This window comes from Perca fluviatilis, chromosome 21 (genome assembly GCF_010015445.1).
Source record: "Perca fluviatilis chromosome 21, GENO_Pfluv_1.0, whole genome shotgun sequence".
Taxonomy (NCBI): Eukaryota; Metazoa; Chordata; class Actinopteri; order Perciformes; family Percidae; genus Perca; species Perca fluviatilis.
The window spans coordinates 29019024-29032266 of NC_053132.1; the positions used below are offsets into that span (position 1 = coordinate 29019024).

Consider the following 13243-nt stretch of genomic DNA (forward strand, 5'->3'; position numbering starts at 1 on the left):
ATCACGATATTTTTGACTAAATAAATCAGTCAAAATTACGGCGATATTGTAGGATTGACTATGGAGAATGACTAAGTGGGTAAAGGCAAATAATAGAACAGCTAGGAAGTCTGGTGAAATGACATCACTTTACTGTAATGCAGCCTTTAAAACCAGGAAAAGACAACACATGGCAAATCACGATATGCAAAATTAAAGGCGATATCTAGCCTTGTATATCATTGTCCTTCACATCCCTTTATCGGTTTTCTCTCATTTTGTATTCGCTCCTCTCCTTCCTTCTTCCTCTCATGTTTTCCTTTCATCTGGTTATCTTCCTCGCCTACTTCGGCTCCTGTCCCGTTTCCTCTCCTTCTTTTTACCCGTTTTCTTTCCTTCTCTCCTCTCTCTCTGCTGTCAGTCAGTGGAGGGTAAATACAGGGCCATCCTGTCTGAACTCCATCCGTCACACTGCCACTTAATGCCCACAGCTGTCACCGCGTGTATCTTTGTGCAGGTGTAAATGTGTGTGTGTCTGTGTGTGTGTGTTTGTGTAGGATTTTCCAAATATCACATTAGAAATTGACAGAAGGTTACCAAAAACGTGAATACAGCTTACATTGTTGGAATAAATTCCCTGTGTGTGTGCATGCGCGTATGTGTGCGAGCGTATGTGTGCGTGTGTGCGTGTGTGCATGTGTGCGAGCGTGTATGTGTGTGCGCGTGCAAGTGCGCGTGTCTGTGTGTGCGTGCATGTGTGCGTGTGTGTGCATGCGTGTGTGTACTATGGTGCTAAAACAGTCTGCAACTTGTAAAACACAATTCACAAATGAATGCAGAGTGATTTGTATTCATAAATCTGTGTTGTATCTGTGCCTCTAATTTGTGACTTGTAAAACACAATGCACAAATGAACGTAGAGCGATTTGTATCCGCAAATGCATATCTGGACCTGAATGCAGCCACACCCTTTGATGCTACAGACTCCCCATCATTGCATGTTTCCATTTGTGTCTGGAGCACACAACACAACTGTACTGATTATTCGTGGGTTCCAAAAAAGGAGGTGCATTTCAGTCCGGAGTTCAGTGAGGCTGTGTAAGTGTTTTACTGGATGTAACAAATGTCTGCACGCACAATAAAGGAAAAAGACTGTTATGTCTACCAAAGTGAAAACATATTGCAGCAGCATAACAGTGCAGGAGGTAATATTTCACCGTGATAGGTAGGAGAAATTTCTCCCGTCACTGTCGTCTCCCCTGGGGCCAAATCTGTTTAGTTAGATGCTCGAGGCCCATCAAACAGCGTCTGGAGTGCAGTGCTGGCTGTCACAAACCATCTCCTGCCACTGACCCAACCAGTGGGAGGCCTCTTCTCATCAGACCTGCCCCCACACCACAGTTAGGGCTGGGTAGCGTTCAAAATGTTTAGATACCGGTACCGATCCCAATACAGTGACTTTGATATCTGTTCATGAGCGATACTTTACCTACTATGCCAATGTTGAAAAAATTTATAAAAATCCATTTAAAAAAAAAAAAATTACAACATTACACACGGCACTAATCCTTTTTCAAAGTTTTTCCTGTGTGTCTCTACGACGTGCAACATTAGACAGACATTTACTCCTTAGGTATTGAAATTGGGTATTGAATGACGAGGCATTTTTCTCATATACTATACCAGGGGTCTTCAGCGTTTTTTAAGCCAATGACCCCTTAACTGAAAGAGACGAATAAGGGACCCACTACTACACATATTTAATAAAATTAAGTTGCATATTAAACTGGGGCTACAATAACACGTAGGGCGGTCTAAAGCCTTTATACATACATTTTTAGTGCATGGAATACTGTGACCTGTGCAATATGCCATCTCATATTCATCTGTATATTCAGTATATATATATACAGTATATATGTATATATTCTCCCCACATGTAAATAATGACCTGTACAATATGCCTTTTTCATATTCATATGTATATTAATCTGTATACATAAATACAAGGAGCGTTATAGTGTACATATAACCGTTATTGCTCTTATTATTTTCTTCTATTTCCTTCATTTTTACATACATGTGGCACAGTGAATCCTCAGGATGAACTGTATCTGTGGATGGCCTTAGTGACTACCTTACCTATAGCCCAGTAACTCCATAATCAGTGCGAATTTATATTTGCTATTAATATGTTGGATTCATGTTAAGACATTTTAATTTTTTTTTTTTTTACTTTAAAAATTTACAAGAATTTGGAGGCCCCCCTGCAGTGACTCTGACGACCCCCTAGGGGTCCTGGAAGATCTGCTGAAGATCTCTGCTTTAGAGGCAATTCGGTCGGTGCCTAAAGAGTTTTGAATTCGGTACCCAGCCCTAGCCACAGTAGCTCGGGCCTTATTTCCAGCTCCAGTGCAGGGGCTGGCTTGGGTACACTCAAATCAAGCTGGCAATGTGCTATCGAATATCCATTTTCTTCCCATAAAACTGCTGGTGGCAAATGGTGCGTGGTCTGTGCCTTTAATTGGTTTTCGATCAGCGATTGTCACTTGAAGAAGAGCTCGCTACCTGCCAGACATATACAAAGTACCTGCCAATTAGTCTCCTCCATTGATTCAGAGGGGAGCTTAGCTGGAGTATTCAGTGAAAATGAAACATTTAAGGGGATTTTTCACAACACTGGCTATTGGACTTTACAACTGGCGGCTACAATTCTATTGTTGGTGCTTGGTTTTTGTCTCAGTGGGATGTAAAATAAACAACAACAAAAAAAACGTTTAATCAGCTCACAAGCCTGCTGGAAAAACGGCCACCACTTGTTTGATTGCTGCCAAACAAAAGTGGCTATCAAAGAAGAGCATGAGGAGGAACAAGAGCATGAGGAGGGGAAAACACAGGATTAAAATCAAAATCTGGAGATGAGAAGCTGTGACAAAATGCTCTGACGGCAGTTGACGGCCTTGGAAAATGGAGCATCAGATGTGGAGATGTGAAGATAAGGTGTGGTGATTAGATCGGATGCTATCACATTCCTCTGGGCGCCTGGATAGCTCGGTTGGTAGAGCGGGCGACCATATATTGAGGTTTTTTTCCTTGACGCAGCAGGCCGGAGTTCGACTCCGACCTGCGGCCCTTTGCTGCATGTCATTCCCCCCTCTCTCTCCCCTTTCATGTCTTCAGCTGTCATGTCAAAATAAAGGCCAAAAATGCCCCAAAAAAGAAATCTTAAAAAAAAAACAAGAGAAAAAAGCTGTCCTCCACGCTTTGTTAACAGCAAAAAGCATGACACTAATCCTAAGTGGAGCACTGCATACTGTCAACTCAACACTTGTGCCAACAGGTTTTTATCCCATTTAAAGCAGAGGAGTGGCTGACATGACAGCCACAGTGTCCAGATTCTTTCAGTAAATGCACCAGGCTACTCTTCCAAGTATATCAAGTAGGCATCGCCAAACTCTTAACTGGCTCATTAATAGCTCATTCAACATGGTGAAGGCCATCCGTTTGTGAGCAGATACCCGTTTGTTAGATTTCATTGCTGGCAAATCAGCTTTCCCAGAATTACTACAACTTAATTTGACTCCGTTTGTGGAAGTGTTTCAGAGTAAACAGGACAACTTCAGACCACAGAGCTTTAAGTCCTGCTGTCAGAAATCCCGAAGACGAAACGAGAATTTCAGCAGGCCTGCAACTAGAAAATATATAAAAGCTGCAACGCTGTGCCATATCAAAGCTGTACTGTGACAGCAATAAAGGAATGGATTGACGTGATGTTAGAAGCCTAAAAACATCTCGCTAAATCAATGCGGCCCATGACTTATGGGAGGCAGTCAATGGGACACGAAGATGGATGGAGTATACATTCCACTGTAGGCAACATTACACATTCAGGCAATAGTTCACGCTCAGGCCGTGACAGGTTGTTGCTTTGCATCCAAATGACAGCCCTTGGCTGTGATATGATCATCAAGTATAACAATATGAAAGTTATAGTCACATTCCAATTGATGTTGAATGTTCAAAATAGAATAGGGGAATTACTCAAATTGTTGTAAATTATAGAGTGTGGTCTAGACCTACTCTATCTGTAAAGTGTCTTGAGATAACTCTTGTTATGATTTGATACTATAAATAAAATTGAATTGAACAGGCCGTCCTAGGCCGGCTGCCTGTAACGAGGCGGCTGCTATGTAACATAGGTAACGTTAGCATACACTAGCAGCTAGCACAAGCTATTCTTGTTACCAAAAGCTATAGTGCGTAGTTTCTGCCGCCCCCATGAGGAATTCTAATAACAAAAAAACTGCTGGCGCGTCCACAGGATACAAGCCTTCCGTGATTGTGCACCGCCTCCCCCCCCTCCCTCCCTCCCCCAAGATATAAGTCAAGGTTAATGACAGCACTGGATTTATTTGTCACCGCCCTTCGGCTGAGCAGCATGTATTTCTAATGTATCATCAAAACAGTTCTCAAGTCTAATTACTTTGAATTATGTAGGAGCTTTAATTTGCTTGAAATGAGCCTAATTATTGGATATGTAACAATGACTAACAGAATCACTCATCCTGACTATTTCCACACATACAGTACACTGTGTGTGTGTGTGTGTGTGTGTGTGTGTGTGTGGAAGCCAGAGGAACTTCTCTGCTGTTACACCATTAGCTCCATAAAAGCATCCTTGTGTCCGAGCACTGTCTGTAGCTCTTCCTCTCGTCCCAGGCGGGACCTAACATGGGGGAAACACCACTGCTGCAAACTCTGCAGTGATGCCCCGTAAACATCTCTCCCAACTGGCAGACTAGCTGCAGGAGTATGACCGCACAGAGGTACCCAAATCATGAGTTCTGTTGGCTCACCACAAGGTCATCCATGGCAGTGTTTTGAAACCGCATTCAGATGTCAAGAGAAATTATCATTCTGCCTCATTCTGAATGGCCCTAGAGTTGGTTCGCCCCGCCGGTGGCGGTTGGTTTGGGCAGGTGGGAATGCGGCGATCTCGGGTGCGCACCAGAAGCGTACCGAGACCTGCTTGATGAGGTGGTTAATGATTATTTATACAAAATCTCATTGTAAAAAATATTTTGTGAAAGCACCCATTGTCAACCCTACAATGTCGTCGCAATATCGACATCAATGTATTTGGTCAAGAATATTGTGATATCTGATTTTCTCCATATCGCCCAGCCCTACGCTCTCGGAACAATGTCTGATTATTTAAATGAAATGAGCTGGTTTGACCATGGAGAAGTTAGAAATATGCACTAGTCCAGAACAGAGGACCTTCGTCCTGTATTTACTCTCGTTCTCCCGCCCCAGACATATCCGACCAATAAGAGGAGCGTACGTTCTTGCATGGTTAGGGTTAGGGTTAGGGTTAGGGGGGGTTAGCTTAAAGTGATGGTTCGGAGTAATTTCACCCTAGGGTCCTTTGCACCATGACCTCGAGCCAAACACCCCAGAAGCTTTTTTCACCTGGGTCTAACATTGGGAGAGTTAGTGCATGAGTAGCGTTGCCGCTGAATAGTTAGCGCGAGAAGGCTAATGGATCGAGTGGTTCTTAACATTAACCCTCTAATAATAATGCCGAAATGATACATAAGGTCGTCTATATAGGTTATGACTATAAAACGATGGATTGTAAAGTTTGTAAGTACCAGAAGGTTATGTAAATAACACTTGCCTGCTCGCTTCTGCTCTCTGCTGATGTTGTTGGTGCGGTAAGACGAAGTGCTTAGGGCCCGCTTCACAAATTACAACCGAAAGAGATGCAACAAAAATATTTTTTAATTTAACTTATTTTTTAAAGTAAGTGCTGTAGTATAACTAGCAGGAGACAAGTAATAATTGAGGTAAGTTTGGAGACATTACCTTATTTAATCATTAAATTAATAAATATTTTTGTTGCATCTCTTTTCGGTGTTGTAATTTGTAGATGTCCCTAAGCACTCTTACTGCCCGGTAGTAACAGCAGCAGCAGCAGAGAGCAGAAGCCAGCAGGCAAGTGTTATTTACATAAACTTCTGGTGTACTTACAAATTTTACAATCCATCGTTTTATGAGTACATAACCTATTTGTACTACTGTAGACGTTTGGTATCATTTCGGGCATTATTAGTGGGGTAATGTTAAGAGACACTTCGGATCCATTAGCCTCTGCGCTAAGCTATTCAGCTGATAACGCTACGCTACGCTAACGCTCCCAATGTTCGACCCAGGTGAAAAAAGCTTCTGGGGGGGTGTTTGGCTCGAGATCATGGTGCAAAGGACCCTAGGGTGAAATTACTCCGAACCATCACTTTAAGCTTGGATTTTTCTCTGTGGACCAAACCAAGGAGAAATCGCTCCAAGTTTACAAACTCATCAACTGATTTGGACCAGAGCAAACAAACTATAGGCGTGAAAATGCCTTGAAAAACCCATTGTTGATACTGTTTATAGTCCTCGTTTTTGTCAGTGAACAGCCATTCCATGCACGCGTTACTTTATGTAATTAAATCTCTATAAAGTTGTTTTCATTAAATGGTGGCGTAGTCCACCGCTCCCATGCTGGAAATGAGGAATCTCACATTATTGTTTGTAAATGTATCTCATTGATATCAGCCTCACTGTTTACTGTTCACTCACCTTCATGGGTGTCAGAGCTGTATGTGTGTACGTTTCTGCTAATGCTACATTACCTAATGCTGCTTGTTCACATTAAAAGCATTCAACTGGTGACACTATCATGGAGCGGGGGCTGTTATTGTGAAGCAGTCATAGAAAACACAATGTATTGGTCTCCAAGGTTATTGCTGACAACCAGCATTCATCACAAAATGTGCTTACAGAACAAGACATATGTCATTTCGGTCAAATCTCGACTGGACTTGGACTCGAGGCATCAGTATTTCTAAGATCCTGGCTACAGCCTTGGAAGGCAAAGAGAAAGACTTAAATGGAAATCTAGTAGAGATCTAATAAGACTTCCATGCAAATCAAAGGATCAGGTCAGGGTTCAACGCTACGTTTTTTGTTTTTTTTTCACTTGTCCAGTCAGGCAAGTAAAAACGAAATCTACTTGCCTGAAGTCAATTGTCAAAAAGCGTCAGAAATGTAAACTAAAACGTCAAACGTTGAAAGCATCAAAAGTGTAAAAAATGAAGACGAAAAACGGCAAAACCATCAAGTGCCAACGGCACATTCAAATCAAATGATTATGATGCCATGATACCCGAACGGGCAAGTAGGTTGTAGGGCTGCACGATATGAGGAAAACATGCGATACGCGATAACGTTGTTGAATATCGCGAGAACGATATTACTTGCGATAAATTAACAGACAGTAAAATGTACTCAGTTCTGCCTTTCTGTTGCTTTCAATATTCTTCTAAAATACAACAAATTGCTTGTTGAATTTAAAACGAATAAAAGGAAATCATTTCTAACATTCTTTTATTGAACAAATTGAACATTGAATTGACAATAACAGGCAACACTAAAAAAGAATAACAGTTACACTTTAAAGTGCAGTTGTCTACTGATATTTTCTTTCAACTAACACAAAAAAAATCTCGTAGTGTCTATTGCGATATGTCGCAACCTTTCACAATATGTATATTGCGCCAGCTGATATCGCAATGATGATAAAAAAAACGCTATATTGTGCAGCCCTAGTAGGTTGCTATATTTACTTGCCCGACGTGGCGTTTTACTTGCCTCGGGCCATCGGGCAACCCTCATTGTTGAACCCTGCAGGGTATAAGAGATGAGAGAGACTTTATTGCCATCCATCTGTATACATTGCAGTGCAGAGAGGAACTAAATTGTGTTTTTCCTGGTCCAAACTAAAAGAGTATACGAGTATATAAAAGGGTATAAAATCACATTACCCAGCAGCCCTTTTCCCTTAAATTGACAGCATCAACAGCCCTCCCTGGTACACTCTCATCTAAATACAATCAGAACCTGCTTCTCCCATTCTACATCGCCAAACGTTCATAAATGTGACAATATCAATTATTTAAGAAAGTCGCATGCACACAGCCCTCTGCAGTCAGAGGCCTTCCGTCTGTGAATCAATCTTTCTATCTCGCCCATGCTTATCTCTGATCACATGAAGCCGCTGCTACACATCCAGACAGCAAGAAACACAGAGTCACGAGGTGGCTCCATACCATAAATACCACAGCATTCAGACGGCTCCTAAAACATCTTTTCTTACTCAGACAAAGAAATACCCAGGTCAACCTTACTGAATTTTTTGCCAAACATACCCCATTTTAATAAGGTCTTTAGCAATGTAAGGGATTCATAATTACCGAAAGATGTTAAAAGGTTTCTGCAGGTTTCGACAAGTCAAATTTAAGACTTTTTAGGACCTTTATGAATGAAATCTAAGACCTACTGTATATCACAACATTAAAGGTGCCGTAGGTAGGATTGTGAAGATCCAGGACTTAGCCAAAAAATGTGAACATCGACAACTTCTCAGTCCCATCCCCCTTGTCGATGCACACCGTTCACACGCTTTGCTTCTCTCATCTCATGGACCAGCAGTACCCATTTTTGCAAACCATACATAACATTTTCCATGAATCAAAATGATATAGTTAAGTATAGCCTACTTCTGTCACATGGCTGATGTCATTAAATACAGACTGACCTGTACCAATTCATGATAATCTGTAATTAAACTAATCATTTTATCTAACCAATTGATATGCTCAAAACAAAGAAGGAAAAATAATTGAGGATATGAAGCTTTATCTGCACGTTTGTGTTTCTGTGCATTAGGGATGGACCGATTATCGGCCCTGGCCGATTATCGGGCCGTTTTTTGGCAGTTTGCAAATTATCTGTGTTTTATTTGCGTCATAACCGATAAAGTTAATAATTAAAAAAGTGTTCTACTATGGCTCGGCTACAGCTCTGTCCCTCTGCTTCAGTTTCACTCACCACTGAGTCTGAAAAAAAAGTATGACGTTTTAAATTAGAACAGACGAAAACGGTATAACTACTTATTTTGCGCAAACACGCCAGCTCTCAATTGTGCGTAAGAGTGCTCTTGAGTGCGAGTAGATTCTGTTGTTAGCTCAGAACAAATCCCAACTAAGAAAACACTGGTGAATGCAAGAATCTTTGTGAAAACTGCGTAGATGGGGTTTAAGAACAAATTAGTTCTTAAGACTGTTTGGGGAATGAGGCACAATAATAGTAATAACAATAATAGATCAAATTGGTAGTGCTGTTACATTCAATATCTGCAGCATTACAAATGGTAGCTTATTATTTGCTTTTCGGTCCTATTTTTGGTCCTTTGACATTATAATTGGTTTAAATAGACTTTTACAACACAGCAGGCACTCAAGTTGAAAGTTGCACTGCGACGTTAATTAAAGTTCAGCCGACTTATGAAACAGTGCACCAGACACAGACTAATGGGTGCATAAATGAAATGAATCACACGTGTCCTGCACGCTTCCATTAATTACAGCAAAGCGAGCGGCCCAGCGCTGGAAGAAATGATTCAGCCAGACATGTATGCACGAAGGAAAGAAAGAAAGAAAGAAAGAAAGAACAACAGTGAGTGATAGTGATGGCGAGGAGGTGACAGCAAAGGGAGAACGGGTGCAGCACTTAGAGTTTAATCTGACCTTTAACCAAATTTAGAGCTAATTGAGAGCGCTCAGAAAGGATAAGCGGTATTCCAAAGGTCTGCCAGCGACACAGGGACTGCGTTTGCTTTGCAAACTTCGGGGTGAAAACGTGGTAAGATGCAGGTTTTGACCTCCGCCGAGAGACGTTTCAGGGAAGAGAAATGAGCCGTTAACACGTGGAAACAAGCGGAGAGGGCTCAGAGCTCTGATAGCACTACTGCGACGCTGGAAGAAGTATTCCGATCCTTTACTTAGGTAAAACTACTAATACCACACTGTTAAAAACACTCCGTTACAAGTAAAAGTCCTGCATTGAAAATGTTACTCAAGTAAAAGTATGTAAGTATGATCAGGATAATGTAGTTAAAGTATTAAAAGTAAATGCAAATCCTCCCATTTCAGAAAGTGGAAAGGATCCAAACAGTTGTGTGTTTAATGGACTGATCATTTCAGCTGGACTTGTAGAGTAATAGTAGAAAGTGGGGGCGCCTGGGTAGCACACCTGGCAGAGCGTGCGCCCACACACAGAGGCTCCCTCATCGACGCAGCGGCCGCGGGATCGATTGCGACCTGCGGCCCTTTGCTGCATGTCATTCCCCCTCTCTCTCCCCTCTCATGTTTAAAGCTGCCCTGTCAAAAATAAAGGCCCAAAATGCCAAAAAAAATACCAAAGTATTAAAAAGAAGTAGGAAGTGGCATGAAAAGAAAAGACTCAAGTTAAGTACATGTACCTCAACACTTGTACTAAACTACAGTATGGGGTAAATGTACTTAGTTACATTCCACCACTGCACTACTGTACCAGAGCACTAAAGTCGTATTATTGCTTTTCCCAGCAAGGGCGTTAATATTATTCACATTTCAATTTCTACAATATAATTTCGGCTGCCAATCAAATACTTACAACTTTAGTTAAGAACCCCTATAACTGTCAGATGAGGAAGTATTCAAACGCTAGATCCGACAGCACTGATCATTTCTATAAAAAAGATGAAACAGATGAAGTGTAGATGAGGAAACTGTCACTGTCCAAGTTGAGTACAATGAGAATATTATATCTCACTGCGTCATTAAATTGGGCTTAATTTGCAGTGAAAAAAACCTTCCGTTCTCTGTTAAATCAAATCCTGCCAGGCTGCAGAACACGGTAAGGTGGAGTCGGTGATGCTCTGCACGGCCACAGGAGGATCGGGAATAGTGTTTCGCTGCTCCAGCGGTTGTACGGCGGTTAGTAAAGCAAGTACGGCGCGGAGAAGTGCTCCGAGAGACGGCGGCGATATAAACGGGGCAGCAAACCGCCCGGGCGGTTGGTGCCAGAGGGAAGGAAAAACAGGCACTTATTTAGGAATGCCTGGACATGCTGGGAAAGCCTTCGTGTTTGCTTTTGGGAAAACAGATGCCTATTGGCTGTGTACACACCACAATACCACGTTACCACACTGTGGTAGTTCGCCTAACTCGGCCTACACCGCAATATGTCACCTTTAACCTAAAAGTCCTGATTTTATATGTCAAGATTCACTTAGAAAACGTTCATGTCAAAAAAAAGATGTTTCCACCCTAATTCACAAAGTTGAGTGTAACCCAGTGGAAACTACAAGGCTATGGATGAATATGCGAGCTATGGCTCTACTGGCTCCACAAGCACTAGGGTTGTATACAACTCAATGTTTTTGTCAGATTTGAGTGATTTCCAAGACAATATATGCATGTTTTTCATGATCTATGGCCATCAGGGTTTGTCCTGACTCAGAATGGGCATTTGGGGGGGGGGGGACGACTACACGCAACAGTAGGCTAAGCACGATTCTGTGTCTTGATTCTGAGTCTGCATTACCTTATTATGACAGAAATCTATGCATTTGCCTGTCATTTCTGCCAATTTGATAAACAAAAATGTCTAATATGCTTGCATAAATGAAACTCCAAAAATAAAAATCACCGGGACAGTCTGACACAGCCTGACTCTGGACGGTAAAACTTTAGCGCTCCTATTCAAGTTTATGTTCTGCTTGTTCAACGGTTGGTGAATTCCTATTAAAACACGTTCAGAGAGGATTTGAATTGCTATTTCTGTCTTAAAATTCTTGTCATTTCTGGCCTATTGAATTCCTTCCATTCCTTCTTGCTAAAACCTACTTTTTGTGAGGACCTTTTCTTTCCACTGGCGGCTATACCCTTGCTAGCATCCCTGTCCTACTCTGAGGAGCTGCTGTCTTGATGTTCCATAGGGGCGTCCAATACAGATATATTTATATTTAATTTCCTTCATCCAACTCCACCTCCATCCTTCCACCACCTCTTTACTCTGCCTGCTATGCCACCTTCTTGGCACTGCTACGTCTACTGTGCCCTGCTATGTCCTGCTACTTCCTACTCACTCTACTGTGCCCTGCTATGTCCTGCTACGCTCTGCTGTGCCCTGCTATGTCCTGCTACGTCATGCTACGTCCTGCTACGCTCTGCTGTGCCCTGCTATGTCCTGCTATGCTCTGCTGTGCCCTGCTACGTCCTGCTACGTCCTGCTACGCTCTGCTGTGCCCTGCTATGTCCTGCTACGTCCTGCTACGCTCTGCTGTGCCCTGCTATGTCCTGGTACGCTCTGCTGTGCCCTGCTACGTCCTGCTACGTCCTGCTACGTCCTGCTATGCTCTGCTGTGCCTTGCTACGTCCTGCTACGTCCTGCTACATCCTGCTACGCTCTGCTGTGCCCTGCTATGTCCTGCTACGCTCTGCTGTGCCCTGCTACGTCCTGCTACGCTCTGCTGTGCCCTGCTATGTCCTGCTATGCTCTGCTGTGCCCTGCTACGTCCTGCTACGCTCTGCTGTGCCCTGCTATGTCCTGCTACGTCCTGCTACACTCTGCTGTGCCCTGCTATGTCCTGCGACGCTCTGCTGTGCCCTGCTACGTCCTGCTACGCTCTACTGTGCCCTGCTATGTCCTGCTACGCTCTGCTGTGCCCTGCTACGTCCTGCTACAATCTGCGGAGCCCTGCTATGTCCTGCTACGTCCTGCTACGCTCTGCTGTGCCCTGCTACGCCCTGCTACGCTCTGCTGTGCCCTGCTACATCCTGTAAAGCCCTGCAGTGCCCTGCTATGCCATGACCTACTACAACTACTATTTCTAGTCATAGTTCCATTATCTTTATTGTGACTATAATTGCCACTGTTCATCACACCCCCAACCAGCACCGTCAGACACCGCCTACCAAGAGCCTGGGTCTGTCCCAGGTTTCTCCCTAAAATGAAGTTTTTCCTCGCCACTGTCGCACTAAATGCTTGCTCTTGGGGGAATTACTAGAATTGTTGGGTCCTTGTATGTTATAGAGTGTGGTCTAGACCTACTCTATCTGTAAAGTGTCTTGAGATAACTCTTGTTATGATTTGATACTATAAATAAAATTGAATTGAATCAAAAGAAAGTCCCTTCTTCACCTTTAACCTCAAAGTTAATCTCGATTCTCCCAGCTAAATGTCCTCCGTTTGAATTTTGCTAAATTGTTCTGTGTCCGTAAGGACACACTGGGTCCTGAACTGGCGTAGACATACACCCAGCCAACTGCAGGCTTTATCAAAAGCACCAAGGCTCAGCAGAACAACGCAATCTCGGCAAAAAAATAATAAGTGG

At 42.8% G+C, this 13243-nt stretch overlaps 1 protein-coding gene across 2 annotated transcripts in view; it reads right to left on the bottom strand.

The window, feature by feature from the left end:
- The window catches only part of ca10a (carbonic anhydrase Xa), a 323190-nt gene that overhangs the window by 249556 nt on the left and 60391 nt on the right, over positions 1-13243 (bottom strand). The gene's annotated exons all lie outside the window — the stretch shown is intronic.